Source organism: Castor canadensis, chromosome 1, assembly GCF_047511655.1.
Source record: "Castor canadensis chromosome 1, mCasCan1.hap1v2, whole genome shotgun sequence".
Taxonomy (NCBI): Eukaryota; Metazoa; Chordata; class Mammalia; order Rodentia; family Castoridae; genus Castor; species Castor canadensis.
In genome coordinates this window covers 8,687,174-8,703,923 of record NC_133386.1, presented here as the reverse complement: position 1 = coordinate 8,703,923, position 16,750 = coordinate 8,687,174, and the positions used below count along the sequence as shown (strand labels likewise).

At 44.2% G+C, this 16,750-nt stretch overlaps 1 long non-coding RNA gene and 1 pseudogene across 16 annotated transcripts in view; both read left to right on the top strand.

The window, feature by feature from the left end:
* Positions 1 to 16,750, top strand: part of LOC141422604 (uncharacterized) — a 182,860-nt gene that overhangs the window by 30,035 nt on the left and 136,075 nt on the right. For 13 of the 16 annotated variants that reach the window (XR_012447297.1, XR_012447287.1, XR_012447305.1 and 10 more), the window contains 2 exons: positions 6,697 to 6,875; positions 7,425 to 7,545. The exons of 1 other annotated variant lie outside the window; for it this stretch is intronic. This is a non-coding gene — a long non-coding RNA (uncharacterized lncRNA). Of the gene's footprint in view, positions 1 to 6,696; positions 6,876 to 7,424; positions 7,546 to 16,289; positions 16,391 to 16,750 lie in introns of all 16 variants that reach the window. 2 more of the 16 variants (XR_012447292.1, XR_012447291.1) reach the window with 1 other exon arrangement.
* LOC109700997 (small ribosomal subunit protein uS5 pseudogene) lies at positions 10,951 to 15,366 on the top strand (annotated as a pseudogene).

The following is a 16,750-nucleotide window of genomic DNA, read 5'->3' as shown; positions in this document are numbered from 1 at the left end:
AAAATGCCACTTGCAAAGAAAGCTCACGAGAAAAGTCTCACATCCAAGAGCAAGGTTTAATGGCAGGCTCTAACTGCCAGGCTGGCCGGGGAAAGATGGTGCAGCGCTGACTCTGGGCCAGGTGTGGGTTTTATAGAAGAGGGAGCTTGAGGAAGTTAGCGCATGCATGGGAGTCCCCAGTCGGTCATTGTGGCACATGCCGGGTACTCAATGAGGCAAAGAAATGAGGCCTGAGGATAAAATGGCCGCCAATTCACAAAATGGCGACATTATTACTCTCTCATTCCCCCATTTTTTTCTTTAATAATGATGAGGGTAGGGGCTGAGGATTGGGAATTAGGGCAAAGCATTGGCCTCTTAGCTGTTTCCTGCTGGCAGGGGGCATTGTATGGTGCAAGATCCTCAGATTCCTGTGGTGTCCTGGTAGGGACAGTATTGGAGAGGTTGATATCCCTGGAGGTACAACTGGTTAAACTTTTGATTAGCAAGAGCAGACATGTGTCTAAGAGAAATCTTTGTACTGTTTTTATGATACAAGGGAGGAAGCTTAAGAGTAGGAGAGCAAGAAACACAGGCATTAGGATGAGCATTGGCCAGGGGAACCACTGTGAAATGTTGTTCCCTAGAGGATTCCAAGAGTCCTCCAACTCCCTTTTCCATTTTTCTAACTGTTCCTTGAGAGGTGCTGCCACTGGGGGATCTCATTGAGCTTGATAGCAGTGGGTGTTGTGAGAATGACCAGATGAGGGCCGGTCCACCGAAGTCCCAATGGAGAGGGTAGAAAATTCTTTAGGAGAACAACATCCCCTGGCTTAACAGAAATTGTTATAGGGTGGGGCAGGATCTGGTCTGCATGCTTTCTGAGAAGTTCCCTGAGAAGGTTAAGATAAGGTAGAGAGTCAGCCAGAACAGCAGGGTCTGTTGAAGGCAAGTTTCTTAAGAGAAATGGGCAGCCATACATTATTTCAAAGGGGATATTGGGGGAGGGGAAACAATCTTGAGAGCAATTATTATGTAAGACCCAAATGGGAATATTAGAAGGAGCATAAAAAGGTATCTGCTAAGGGCTACATATCTAGGGATCCAGATTCTGCAAAATCCTGTAACTCCCAAGAAAGCTCTAAGCTGCTTTATGGTGTGGGGGAGTGGGAAACAGAGGATTGAATTGATTCCCTCATGACTCAGAGAGTGAGTCTGTCCCTTTAAGACCACACCTAGGTAGGTGACCTGTGGGAGGTAGGGGCTGACTGTCAGGATTTAGGTTAAATGTAACACTCTTGGATAAAAGAGAGCTCTAGCTCATTTTTTATATAACTTTGTAAATGTTTGTACCATATTTAGATAAAGTATAGACACAACACTATTATAAGGTGGTCATTTAAGACACATGAGCAAATATGTAAATGAACTCTGATTTAGTAATACTTCAAGCTTGACAAGATCAGCAGGAAACACAAATAATTTCTTTGATAAAATCTTTCTCTGTAACAGTTTTTTGTAGATGTTACTCAGAGCAGAACAATATTAAGATAACCTTGTTATTTTATAGACATAGAGAATTTGATTTTAGTTTGACATGACCCTAACAATCTTTTAGGCAACTCTTGGTTAATTTTAACTTTATCACATACTGAAGGTTTTTATTATACACTTTTAAAACTTACTCAGACCTTTATATAACATTTTAAACCCTTTGATTGTTTGTCCTTATCCCTCCTATTTGAAACAATCTTTAGGACAAACCCTTTTTTATAAAATCCTTTCTCATCCAAAAAAAAAAATTTCCTTTTTCCTTTAACTTCTCAATACATTCAATACCTATCTATATCCTTTCCAGTTGTTTACTTTGTAACTTGTATTTTAAAATTAACTTTTATAAGAATTTTAAATTTATTATAGGGGCTGGAGCAACTAATTAGTATCCGTTGTTGTTTTAAGGAATTTATGATAGGCATAAGGCCTTGTCATCCCTCAGACTTGAGGGAATGTTGTTTTGGGTGTGGAAACGGTGAGGGATCTTTGAGTTTTATTTGGATAAGGAGGGCCGTCCTGGCTTGCCCTACACTCATCTCATCAGTCCACACTGTGGGATCTATTTGTTCCGGAAGGAGGGGGCAGCAGAGATAACTGCCTGGGGAGAGGAGAATTTGAGCTTTTAGTTGAGATAGTAAACCCCATCCCAGCAGGGACACTGGAGTTTTAGGTACTATGAGGAAAGAGTGACAGAAGAGGAGGTCTCCCCAAGAGCAGGCCAGAGGCCGGGTAAACTAATGCTCTAGGGGCTTGGGCTGGCCAGATTTGCCCTGAATGATAACTTTTGTCATTGGACCAGGGACCGGGAGAGAAAGGTAAGTCAGAGAAATGGACTGCACTGTCTAGCAGGAAAATGACCTTTCACTTTTCTGCCATTATGGCTCCTCAACATTGATGCCAAGAAGTGGAGTGTGGACAGGAGGCTGGGACCCATCAATCCAGAGGAGGTGGCATACATCTGGAGATGGGGGCACTTAGACCTCCAGTGGTTACCTTTGCAGAGAGGGCAGGGTCCCAGTTGGGGGCAGGGCTGTCTCCTGGGCTGTCCCCCTTAAGCATGCTCTGCAGAAGTGCCCCTCCTGTCCACCATGGTAGCAAGTTCAGGATGCAGGCCCCAGTCAGGTGGGACTTTCTCTGAGAACACCAATGAGGTCATGATGTCTCTTATCTTTGTCTCTCTTGTTAGTAAGGTCCCAGACAAATAGACATGCAGACTTAGCTATATATACAGACATGGCTGGCTGTGTTACTTGGTTCAATGACTTTTTTCCTTTTAGCCACAGACTTTGAGTTTTTTACAAATATCTGGGGCTGACTGTGTTAGAAATTTATCTTTGAGGAGAACCTCTCTCACCTGTGACTCTGAGTCCACTGTGGTATGCTTTCTGATAGCGTCCTTAAGATGCTGTAGAAAGGTAAGGGTTTTCTTCAGGGTGTTGCTGTACTACAGTTACCTGGGAATAGTTTAGCAGTTTGACTTTGGCCCTTTTTAGCCTTTCTACTGTAAGATGGATTAAGTGGCATTGACACCATTTATCTTTAGCAATGCTAGGGAATTGAACCCAGGGCCTTGCACATACTGGGCAGACACTCTCCCACTGAGCTACGTCCTTATCCCCAAATATATTTTTTTCTTTTTCCTTTGGCCATACTGGGACTTGAACTCAGGACTTTATGTCTGCAAAGTAGCACTCTACTGCTTGAGCCATATCACTGGCCTCTTTTAGTGTGGATCTGTTAAGGGGACTGCCTGTGCTCCTGTAAGTATAGGCACATTTATTCCCTCATTTTTAGTTGCCACTAGTATTGGGACTCATTGTAAATGGTAATCATTTCCAACCTGAGTGGCCTGGGCCAGAACCTATTGCTTTTCTAATGAGACAAGAGTTTGGTCTAGTAGAAGTATAATATTCTTTTGCCTCAATTCAAAGGTTTGGATCACAGAGATAAAGGCTTGAATGTATTTGTCTGGGCATCAGTATAGCTGTCCAGATGTTTTTTAATTTCCCTTAGATCTGATAATTGGAAGGGAACATAAGACTTGCCCTCTTCCTACCACTGCCTGTTGAAGGGGAAGCACCCATTAGGAGGTTCTGAATATTAGGGTGGCTTAGAAGGTAGGGCACAGGGTGGAGCAGTAGGGGTGGGGGCCTTGTCATTGATATGGGGCTTTTTGGTCCTCCTTCCCCATGTTTATCCTGTGGCTTACAAAGAATGGCCAGCATTTGGGTAACTAAATAGCAATTATGGAGCCAATCTGGGTGGTCTCAGAGATGAAAATGAGAATTTGAGAGACCACAAAAACACCCATTTTGCTGTTCCTGAGACTATAACCTTGAGCTAACAATTGGCTTACAAGGGCTGGATCCAGGGGCCTGATGCATGAGGTGGGACTGGGAGTGGGGCTTGCGCAAGGTGCCGCCCCCCCCCACACACATATACATGCGGGACAAGCAACCCTGTCTGCCTAGGTCTGATCCTGTGGCCTGTTGCCCCTCCCCCCTTCCTGTGTACCTGTGCCTAGGGAAAGTGGCTGTGGGCCACAGCCACAGCCATGTGCAGCTGGCGGCCTAGGATGTATGTTGGGTCCTCTCTATGGATTCTCTTAGCTATGGCAGGCATTCTGCTGTGCCCAGGGACTGGTATCCCTGTGCATGAGTGTGCCTATTTGTTTTCCCTCCTCTTCTTGTGGGGGCAGAGTTAGGGAGTGAGTGTGGCCGCTGCAGTTTTTTTGTAAGTGTTTTTGCTTCACCAGTGCTTAGCAGTTGATTTAAAGTTGCTTTAAACTGAGGGAGCTGACAAACTAGTGGGAATAACTTAAGTCATAAGGTACCATGCTACAAGTTTTTCATGGGAGGCCAGGGTCCCAGTAAGCCCAGGGAGGGAAAGGCAGATGGAGAAAAAGGACATGTGGTGAGACCAGGGAGGGTGCAGAAAAGGTGTCCTGACGTTTTAGGTAAGGGAGGGGAAGGCAGAGCCTGGAGGCATGACACATGCCTGAGGGATTAGCGATCACCTGTGCCTCTAGGTCGTTCTCATTGACTGGTACTGGAACACTTTCAGCAACACGAAACCTCCACTCTCAGGTCACTGTCTCAGGCAGAAGGGGCATTAGACGGGGGGAAAAGAGAAGCAGTCATCAGATGCTGTAATCAATCAGGACTCCACCAATGTAGCATGAGGTGTACCTGAATAAACCCCGGGCTTGGTCTTGGCCCACAGGGAGGGAGCATGAGCTCCTCCAGAGCCGGAATTGCCTTGAGGCCAGAGTTGGCAAGGAGCGGCTGGCTTGACGCCATGACGGGAAAGTCCCTCAGGAAGATAGGAAGAGAGAAGCAGGGCAAATAGCACAAGGAACTCTGCTTACATGAGGAAGGAGGAGGTTTGGGAGAGGTTTTGGTTGGTTTAAAGGCCGGTTTAAAGGCTGGTTTAGAGGCTAGTAGAACCTGTGCAGGGGAACAGGAAGTACAGAGGGAGTGTTTGGTTCAGAGATAGGAAAAGGATTGGATGTAGGCTATTTCCTTCCATTTACCAGCATGCTCACAGAAATTGTATAAATCTCTTAAAATATTGGGATCAAAAGAGCCATTAAGTGGCCATTTGGAGGCATTGTCTAACTGATATTGGGGCCAGGCCAGATTACAGAGAAAAATGAGCTTTGGGGGCTTAAGATCAGGTGTTAGGTGGAGGGGCCCAAGGTTGGCCAGGAGACATCCCAGTGGGGAGTCTGAAGGAATTTGGGACGGTCCAATCTCCACGGTGAGGCCTGAACTGAAGAGACGATATGACGGGCGTCCCTGAGATATCGGTTCCTCAGGAGAGAGTAGATGTGGGACTCCTGGAAGGGACGCCTCTGTCACTGGGGGCCCACAGTCCTAGGGGACCCAGTCCCCGGGGACAAGAGCAAGCCTAGACCTAGTGCTAGGATTTCAAGGAAATGAGAAAGTGAGATCACTGCTCTGCATGTGAGGAGGACTCACCAAGAGAGGACCTTGAGGAGGAGTGACTGGTGGTGGATGGTGATTGGAGGCGTGCTGGGGCAGAGGAAGTTCCCTGTGAGCAGAGAGGGAATCTTCTAGGATTGGGGGTTCTGGCAAACAGCTCAGATCCTGGAGGAAGAGAATGAGAGTTTAACTTTTAGAGAGAGAGAGAGAGCGAGGGCAGGATGGGCTGGGGGGAGGCCAGGAGATCAAGGTCAGTGTTGGGAGCACACATGATCCAAGTCACGGCACCAAAATGTTAGGAAAAATGCCACTTGCGAAGAAAGCTCAGGAGAAAAGTCTCAGTCCAAGAGCAAGGTTTAACAGCAGGCTGGAACAGCCAGGCTGGCCAGGGGAAGGTGGCGCAGCACTGACTCTGGGCCAGGCGTGGCTTTTATAGAAGAGGGAGCTTGAGGAAGTTAGCGCGTGCACAGGAGTCACTCATCATGGTGGCGTACGCCAGCAATCAACGAGGCAAAGAACTGAGGCCTGAGGATAAAATGGCCACCGATTCACAAAATGGTGACATTATTACTCTGTCACTGTGTGCTGGCATTCCCAGAGAGAGGTTCAAATCCCATCACTGCCAGTTACTACCAAGGAGGCCTGGGCAAGTGGTATGACTTCCTTCCCTGTGAAGTGGAGATAATGTAGTAGGTACATTTGGGGGAAGATTTATGACTCAGTACTTAGAAAGAGACCCATTATGGAGAAAGGGCCTAATAAATGCCAGTGGTTCTGTGATTCCTTCCTTCATGCTACTCATTGCCCACCCATTCCAGGCAGCACTATGGTCTGTGCTTTGAAGGGATGACTTCTAGCCCAGCCTGCCCTCCTGACCCCACAGCCAAGGGAGCTGTGAATATTGTCTACATTTTAGGGCTCATATCGCTTTCTCCACCTGAGGCAGGATTCAGGAAAGTGCACGGGTCCAGGCTTCCTTGTACAAATGTGTTCCTGTCTTCACCTCTCATATCTGAGCCGCCAAGGTTTGGCTGCTTTCTCTCCCTTATTTTAATACTTCCTCTTCCCTGGATGGAGTCTGTCTGTTTGAACTTCAGAGGTTTAAAATGGAGTTTAGTTATGTTTTCACACCACATGTTTCATTACTTGAATTTAGAACTTTGGAAGCAGAGACTGTTTTTCTTTCAAAAAAAAAATACAGTTTTTATTCTTTTTTAAGCATCCTTGGAACCATCCACAATGAAATGAGTCTACTGTGACCTGTGTAAGTAGTACACACTAAACACAAGTGGCTCAAAAAAAGGCTGTTTATGTGGGGAACAAGCAAGGCCCAGAGTGCCTCATCCTGTTCATGAGGCTCAGCACCCACTTCTCCCAGGAGCCCCTTACTTCCAGAAGGTAAGTGGATGGCTCTTAAATGATAATCCAGCTGTTTAAATTTAGGGTCTGGAAAGGTTCCTAGGAAGCGAAGTTGAGGTGTTACCTCTTAATGGTTCAGGTTGTTTTCTTCACATGCAGCAGTCCAACCAGGGCCAAGAACACTCTGCTTTTCTGGGATTCTGGGTGTCAAGGTGTTTACTATTGTACTTCAGTAATTTACTGTGCCTGGGATTTGATGTTGCATTCCAGGTGTGCCCTCTGCCTTCCTTCCTTACACCCTCACAACCTGGACTTTGTAGTTCAATTTGGAACTGATTTGACATAAGGTATCATTTGCAAATCTAATGGAAAATTCCACTGAAAGAGGATAACCTTTCTTCAATTGGGATGGTTAGCTATTAATTAAAGCTGGCGCATGTCCTCGGAGCTCTCTCTTTTAGCAATGCTTGTGACAGATCAAGGTCAGCAGTGGATGTGGTGGAGGCTGCTTTTCCAGGCACAGTCTCTTCTCCATTTCTGTGTTGGATGTCATCCAAGTGAATGACTTATTTCTCTTTTTGTACTTAGTTTTTATAGGGTGTGACCTCTTCAGAGTCCAAGTATAGGGCTGGATGCTGAGTGCAGAGGGGGTGGAACAATGTACCAGCTCTCACGTGGTTCAAAAGGTGACCCCAAGGACTCCGGACTGGTACGTGACTGCGGTGTATTTCATCAAGATGGTACCTGGGCTTCTGAACGAGCTTGGGAGTGGGAGAATAAAGGATTGCTGTTTTGAAATTCCTCTATTAAAATGGATTCCTTCTGCTTAGGTTGCTCTTTTTGGAAGTTTTTGAAGTTTATGTGTGTGTGTGTGTGTGAGAGAGAGAGAGAGAGAGAGAGAGAGAGGTTTAGACTTTTTCTTTACCATAAATATCAACCACATCATTATAAGGGTCTCTCAAATTGTTTTCATTTTTTTGGTGGTAGTGTGGTTTGAACTTAGGGCCTTGAGCTTGCTAAGAGGTGTTCTACAGTTTGAGCCACACTCCAGCCCTTTGAGATAAGGTCTCTCCTCCTATCTATGCTTCCCTTGTCTTTGGGATGCCAGGCATGCACCATTGCACCTAGCTTTTTCTGTTGAGATGGAGTCTCTTGAACTTTTTGCCTGGGCTGGCCTTGAACTGCAGTCTTCCCAATCTCTGCCTCCCAAGTAGCTAGGATTATAGACATGAGCCACCTGCACCCAGTTATAAAATTTTTTTTTAAATTAAAGAATTGTCAAGTTTTTAGCTCTATATCTGTGTGAATGTGTTTGTGTTTGTAGTTAGAGCTCTCTATGTAGCTTTAATTATTTTTTCCCTTATAGTTGTTCTGGGTGGGGGTACATTGTAACATTTACAAAGGTTCTTACAATATATCAAATATATCATACTTGAATTCACCCCCTCCACTGCTGTCCTTCCTCTCCCCTCCTCCAATTCCTGGAACAGTTTCAACAGGTATCATTTTTGTATTTACATACATGTGCACACATTATTTACACAGAATTCATCCTCCTACCCCCTTTCCCTACATCCTCCCCACTCCCACCAGTGCTAACCAGCTTCTCCCCACCCCCAGGTGGCAGAACCTGTTCTGTCCTCCTGTTCTCCGATTTTGTAGAAGAAGAAACATGAAAGAGAAAAAGAGAAACATGGCGTTTTTGCTAATTTGAGATGAAGATAGCTACACAGGGGGATTCCTTGTGATGTTTCCATGCATATGTGTATTACAACCCCAATTGGTTCATTCCTCGACTCCTCTTCACTCCTCCCTAGTCCCCTTCCCACGGTGGCCCCAGCCAGTTTAAGATTTCTACATTCATGCCTGTACAGAGAGCACATCAAACAAGTGCAGGTTTTTGATTTCCTTTCCTTTTCATATCCCTCCTGTGTGCAGTCTCCCCTTAGTGTGTGACCCATGCCCAATAATATTTCTGCATTTGTTTTGGGTCTATAATCCGCATATGAGGGAGAACATACAATTTTTGGCCTTCTAAGCCTGACTAACATCGCTTAAGATGATGTTCTCCAGTTCCATCCATTTACCTGCAAATGACAAAATTTCATTCTTTGTGGCTGAGTAAAATTCCATTGTGTATAGATACCACATTTTCTTAATCCATTCATCAGTGGTGGGGCATCTTGGCTGTTTCTATAACTTGGCTATTGTGAATAGTGCTGCAATAAACATGGGTGTGCAGGTGTCTTTGTTGTCATCTGACTTATATTCCTTCGGATATTCTCTAAGAGTGGTATTGCTGGATCATATGGCAGATGTATGGTTAGTTTTTTAAGGACCCTCCATATTGTTTTCCATAGTGGTTGTACCAGCTTACATTCCCACCAGCAGTGTATGAGGGTTCCTTTTTTCCTGCATCCTCACCAACATTTGTTGTTGGTGGTATTTTTGATGATAGCTGTTCTGACAGGAGTGAGGTGGAACCTTAGTGTGGTTTGATTTGCGTTTCCTTTATGGCCAGGGATGGTGCGCATTTTTTTAATGTGTTTTTTTTTTTTTTTTTTTTTTTTTGGCTATTTGGACTTCTTCCTTTGAAAAAGCTCTGTTCAGTTCATTTGCCCATTTCTTCATTGGGTCATTGATTTTTTAGGAGTTTAGTTTTTTGAGCTCCCTATATATTCTGGTCATCAGTCCCTTGTCTGATGTAACTGGTAAAGATTTTCTCTCACTCTGTGGGTAGTCTCTTTAGTTTAGAGACCATTTCTTTTGTTGTGCAGAAGCTTTTTAATTTCATGTAGTCCCACTTGCCAATCCTGCTCTTATTTGCTGAGCCACTTGCATTCTGCTGAGGAAGTATTGCTTCCAGTTTATTCCCTGCTCTTTCCTGTACTAGCTTCAAGGTTTCAGGTCTGATATTAAGGTCCTTAATCCACTTTGACTTGATATTTGTACAGGGTGAGAGACATGGATCTAGTTTCAGCTTTCTGTAGGCAGATATCTAGTTTTCCCAGCAACACTTGTTGAAGAAGCTGTCCTGTCTCCATTGTATGTTTTTGGCACAGCTGTCAAAAATTAGGTGGGTGTAGCTGTATGGATTCACATCCGGGTCCTCTATTCTGTTCCAATGGTCTTCACATCTGTTTTTGTGCCAGTACCGTGCTGTTTTTACTGCTATGGCTCTGTAATAGAGTTTGAAGTTGGGTATTGTGAAACCTCCGGCACTGCTCTTTTTTGTCAGTATATTACCTTGGCTATTTGTGGTCTTTCGTGTTTCCAAATGAACTTTAGGATTGATTTTTCAATCTCTGCGATGAACGTCATTGGGATTTTGATGGGAATTGGGTTGAACATGTAGATTGCTTTTGGTAGTATAGCCATTTTTACAATGTTGATTCTGCCAATCCATGAGCATGGGAGATCTTTCCATCTTCTATAGTCTTCTTTGATTTCTTTCTTCAGTGGTTTATAGTTTTCCTTATAGAGGTCTTTCACATCCTTTGTTAAGTTTATTCCTAGGTATTTGCTTTTTTTGAGGCTTTTGTAAATGGAATTGTTTCCCTATATTCTTTCTCAATCTGTTCATTGTTGGTGTATAGAAAAGCTACTGAGTTTTGTAAATTGATTTTGTATCCTGCTATTTTGCTGAAGCTGTTTATTTTTGGCAGAGATTTTCCTTGTCTTTTAGGTATAAAATCATGTCATCTGCAAACAGGGATAGTTTTGACTTATTCCTTACCTATTTGTATTCCTTTTATTTCTTCTTCCTATCTTCTCGCTCTGACTAAGAAATCTAAGACTATGTTGTATAGGAGTGGGGAGAGCGGGCACCCTTATCTCATTCCTGACCTTAGGGGAAATGGTTTCAGTTTTTCCCCATTAAGTATGATGTTGGCTATGGGTTTGTCATATGTAGCCTTTATTATGTTGAAGTACATTCCTTCTATTACTGTTTCCTCAGAGCTTTTGTCATGAAACGATGTTGAATTTTATCAAATAACCTTAATTATTTGTTGTGGAATACACTGAGTATTCTTGGAGAGGTAGAATACCAAATCTATGTACTTGGAGGTCTGGCAACATCTGATGGTCTTTTCTGCAACCCACCTGGGCTATCATGGGGCCACCCCTGGCCACCTACTCCACCCATTGGTCTGGAGTCCTATTGTGATTTTGTGTTCTGCCTGTTTCCCTTTGAGACAACCCTTGATTTTTCATTTTTTAATTTTTTTGTGATACTAGGGCTTGAACTCAGAGCCTAAACCTTGAGCCTTTCCACCACCCCTTTTTTTGTGATGGATTGTCTTGAGATAGGATCTTGCAAACTATTTGCCCAACTGGCTTCAAACCAGTTGATCTGATCTCTGCCTCCTGAGTAGCTAGGACTAAGGTGTGAGCCACTGGTGCCCGTTTAGGCCTTGATTTTAAGCAGTTTTTCTTCTGTGTAAGAATGTTGGTTCTGGTGGGACTGGCCCTCCTTTTATGGCAGAGGATAGAGTGGCTCCAGAAGACACAGTCCCTATCTCATGGTATCATAATCTGAGAAGCAGCCATAGAACGGTAAGGAAGTGAACAGACTCTACAAAACTTGGACTCCCACAGCAGGGGCTCCACGCTGACTCTATCTGGAGCAGGAAGATCAGAGAGATGTGTGTACATAATGAGGCTGGGAAAAACCTTCTTACCTCATGCAGATGACAGAGTTGACCCGAATTGACCTTCTCAGTAAGGGTTTCCTTGGGGAATTCTTGGTCATATTTCAGTTTTGATTAAGACAGTGGCGGATTTGTGACATAAGCATTTGTCATCTGCATGGTGCCAGCCTTTCACAGGAATGGCTGTGACTGGAAACATCTTTACAGGTGGTTGGAGCGGCTCTCCTGCATACCCTTTGGGACTGATAAGAAATGAAGCCATTTGGGTGACTGCTGAGGACACTAGGCCACCTGCCTGTCCATGTTGCTGAGAGAAGCCAACACTTTTCTTTCACCTAATAACTGTACACAGGTTCAGCACATCCAAAGGCTCACACCAGTACTAGGGAATGCCATATACACTTAGATTGCAGAGGCTCATTCTGGGTGCTCTGTGCCTGTTAATTTATTCAACCCTCTCAAAAGCCCAGTGACGAAGGTGCTGTCACTCAAGCTCATACCATGGCAGGCAGCTTTTCCCTGAAGAGCCTTGTGCAGTCATCAGTCCCTGCATTTTCAAAATGTGCAGCCACTCTGCACCACAGAAGATGTGAGTTGTTCAGAAAGTGATCACTGCCACCTCCACACTGAGTGGCCTTTCCTGCTTTGAATGTACTGCTTGTAATCCTAGCTACTAAAGAGGCAGAGATTGGGAGGATCACAGTTTGAGGCCTGCCCAGGCAAAAAATTAGCAGACTACCATCTCAACAAATGAGCTGGGCATGGTGGCATGTGCCTGTCATCCCAGCTATGGCAGGCAGCTTAAAATGAGAGGATCGTGATCCAGGCTGATGCAAGACCCTATTAGAAAATTAACTAAAGCAAAAAAGGCTGGAGATGGGCTTCAACCATTAGAGCACCTGCCTGGCAAGTACAGGTGCTTAGTTCAAAACCCCAGTTCTGCAAAACAAAGGCAGAGCTTGAGTGAATGTTGAGTAACAGTTTTAGAAAGAATGTCCCTGGCAGAATTATCTCTTCCCATATGATAGCATGGTGCTAGAGCAGGAAGGGGCCTTGTGAGGACATGCAGCAGTTCCCTTGTACAGAAACCTGAAGATGGTCTCAGGTTGAGAATTTTCACCTTAGATATTTCAGAGGCACAACTTGTTGCACACAAGCAGAAGATCTGTTACTGTGCAAATTGATGTCCAGCACAGACGGCCTTGAAGCACTGGCCTTCCATCTTACCACAGTCCCTTGATTTTAGTGCTGGTACTGGGATTTGAACTGGGCTTCATGCTTGCTAGGAAGGCACTCTACTACTTGAGCCACTCCACCACCCCTTTTTTGTTTTGGGTAATTTCGAGATAGGGTTTTGTGAACTATTTGTCCAGCTGGCTTTGAACCATGATCCTCCTGATCTCTGCCTCCTGAGTAGGTAGGATTACAGGTGTGAGTCATTGGTGCCTGGCTCCCAGACACTTTTGATGTATACAAAATGGTAGGAACTCTGAAATGTACATTTAGACTTAAACTTCCTTTTTAGTAACATTCTAGGTCCAAGAAAAGAAACGGCACAGGGTCATTTGAAACCACTTCTCCTGTCTCGTTCATCTTCCTTTCCTTATCCCTCTTCTCCTCCCCTCTATCCACCTTCTCTTCTCCCTTCTTTCCCCATCTGTCTCCCTTTTCCCCTCTTTCAACGTCTCTCTTCCTCCCCTAGGGTCCTGCATGGACAGGAACTAGGTTGTGACATGGAAGCTGGCTTATTGTCTAGGGAAAGGAGACTGTGACTGGAACCCTGATAAGAAGATTTATCTTAGATCAGAGGTTGAAACAAATGGAGAGTTTACCAACTTCTAATTATTCTTTTTCTTGTTGGTGTGGTTGACTGTGACAGCCAAGGTAAAGACCTGTGCTAGAAATAGCTTTAGAATGGTTCTGATGACTCTTTTATTATGGCAGGCCATTAAAACTGTACCAAATTATTCACTGGAACTATGAACTGTGGAACCGTGCCTGATCTCTGGGCTCGTTATGTGAGGCTGAATGGTTATTGCAGGAAAAATCATGCAAAATTGCAAAGGGCATTTTCACAGGCACTTTGCCAGCCATTTCTTGATAAGAATCTTATAAAGCAAGATCTCACACACATATGTGGAGTTGACCTATGGCTTTTGCTTTTGCAGATTCGCCCAACCAAGGATTGACAATATTCAAAAAGTCACATCTGCACTGAACATATAGAGACTTTTTTCTTTTCATTAGTCCCTAAACACTACAGTACAACAATCATTTTCACTGCATTTACATTGTATTTTACATCATAAGTCATCTAGAGGTGATTTAATATATACAGGAGAATGTACGTAAGTTATATGCAAATATCATGTCATTTTATATAAGGGACTTGAATATGAGAGGATTTTAGTATCTGCATAGACTCCTGGAACCATTTTCCATGGAAACCAAGGGATGACTGTGTAATCTCTATCTATCTATCTATGTATCTATCATCTATCTTATCTATCTATTTACCAACTATCTATCATCTATCTTATCTATAATTACCTATCATCTATCTTATCTATGTATCTATCATCTATCTATCTTATCTATAATCATCTATCTATCTATCCATTCATCCAACTACCTACCCTTCTGCAGAGGGTTCAGCAGTGGCCTCTGGTCACTGCTATGATCGGGGGCCCAGGCTGAGGCCACAGGGCTCATGGAGGCAAGGCCAAAGGCAAGGAGTGGATCCCTGTCACAAGGCTGGGCCGCCTGGTCAAGGACACGAAGATAAAGTCCTTGGAGGAGATCTATCTTTTTTGACTGCCCATCAAGGAGTCTGAGACTGTTGACTTCTTCCCGGGGATGAGGTCTTGAAGACCATGCCTATGCAGAAGTAGGCCCCAGGCTGGCCAACAAACCAGATTCAAGGCATTTGTAGCCACTGGGACTACAATGGGCACATCAGGATGGGAGTTAAGTGTTCCAAAGAGGTAGCCACTGCCATCCCAGGATCCATCATCTTGGTCAACCTCTCCACTGTCCCTGTGTGAAGAGGCTTTTGGGGGAACAAGATTGGCAAGCCCCACACCATCTTATGCAAGGTGTTAGGCCGCTGTAGTTCTGTGCTGGTGTGCCTCATCCCTGCCCCCAGGGGCACGGCATCATGTCAGCTCCTGTGCCCAACCAGCTGCTGCTGATGGCTGGTATTGATTATTGCTACTCTTCAGGTTGGGGCTGCACTGCCACTCTGTGCAACTTTGCCAAGGCCACCTTTGATGACACCTCTAAGACCTATAGCTACTTGACCCCTGACTTCTAGAAAGAGATCATGTTCACCAAGTCTTCCTATCAGGAACTTACTGACCATCTCGTGAAAACCTACATCAGAGTCTCTGTACAGAGGGCCCCTGGGGTCCAGCTGTGGCTACAGCATAGAGTTTTTTACAAAAATAAAGTGAAGTAACCCTGTTTTTTAAAAAAAGAATATGTATGGTATTATTCAACTTCTATAAGATGTTAGTTAATGCAAACACATCTACAAGAAAAGCCAATTGGTTGCCTGGGACTGGGGGCAGGGCTGGATCACAAAGGGGCATGAGTAAACTTTTGAGAGTGATGGATAGGATCATTGTCTTGACTGTGGTGTTAATTGCATGGGTGTCAACACATACCCAAACACATCAAACTGTACCCTTTAACTATGTGCTGTTTATTATATATCAATTATACCTCAATAAAGGAAGACAAAAAGAATAAACTAGTAATCTATAATTCTCATAAGATAGGAAATGTGCTAGGTTTTTCCATTGCTGCAACAAATGCCTGACAAAAATAACTTAAAGGAAGAATACTTATTTTGGCTTATGGTTTCAGAGATTTTAATCCATCATGGTGGGAAAGTCATGGCAGAGAGCTGCTAATCTCCTGGCAGCCAGGAAGGAGAGAGAGAGAGAGAGAGAGAGAGAGAGAGAGAGAGAGAGAGAGAGAGAGAGAGAGAAAGAAGGAGGGGGGAATGCCTGTGCTAGTGGGCTTCTCCTTCTCCTTTATTACATCTGTGCTCACAACTTAGGGGATGGTGACACTTATGTTCAGGCAGGACTTCTCCCTTAATCATCTCTGGAAATACTCTCACAGTGGTGTCCTTACTGATCTCTGGGACATCTTCAAATCCAATCAAGTTGACAATCAAGATTACAAGTCCATCTTTTATCAACTCAATACCCAAAAACATCTCTTTATACCATGGTTTCCAAATAAAAACAGTAAGAGGTCATAATTCTGCCTAACATGATATAACTCTCCTTTGTATGACCAAAAATCATTAATTCCTTTCTCAAAGTCCCAAGAGTTCTAGTAGTGCTCAAAAGTCCAAATGCAAAAATCTCCTCTGAGACGCAAAGCACTCTTGAGTCCCTAAGACTAAGATTCCTAAGGGTCCCTGTAAAAATCAAAAAGTTAACACTTCCAACATACAATGGTGGGAAAAGGTACACATTCCTATTCCAAAAGGGAGGACTAGGAAGACAGCAAGGAAGGATCAGATCAAAGCAAGACAAAAACCCAGTAGGACAAACACTAAACCCTGTATATTCATGCCCAGTATCCATGGATGTGGTGCCATGATGTGAGCTCCAGTGGGTTTGTACGCCCCACCCTTATGGCCTTGCCAGTTGTAAATGGCCTCTTTTTTTGTGCTGTCTGTCCTCACTGCCTGTGGTTTTCCTTGGGAGATAGTCTACATCCCTGGCATCTCTAACTTCCTGAGGTCTCTGGACCCATTTTTTATTTCATTCTCATACTTTCACAGATTACCCTCTCTGGGGCTGCCTACAGGGATCCTGACCCTGCCACATAGTATCTGACCTTTCACGCCTTCCTTTGAAATCTGGTGGAAACCTCCATGATCCTGTAAGTTTTGCATCTGTATGCCTACAAAACTACCATCACATGGTTGAGGCCAAGGTCTGCTGCCAGCTTGAACATAACTGCTCCCCCTTGAATCATGGCAACAGTGGTCTCTGAGTGCCCAGATGGAAGAATGCAAGAAAAACTTCCCTAGACAGCCTTCTGCAAGCAGGGAGTCTGAGAGTTCTCTAGTTAAAGCAAAGTCTTTTGAAAGAGTTAAAGCCTTTCCACCCTTGAGCCTGTGATGGGTGATGGGTAGGGAATGGCCAATCCTGAGATACTTTCACTGTATTCTTCCTATTATCCCAATGCAAAGTGCTTGGCTTTTAAGTGGCTGTACTTGCTTTAGCAGCCATACTTTCC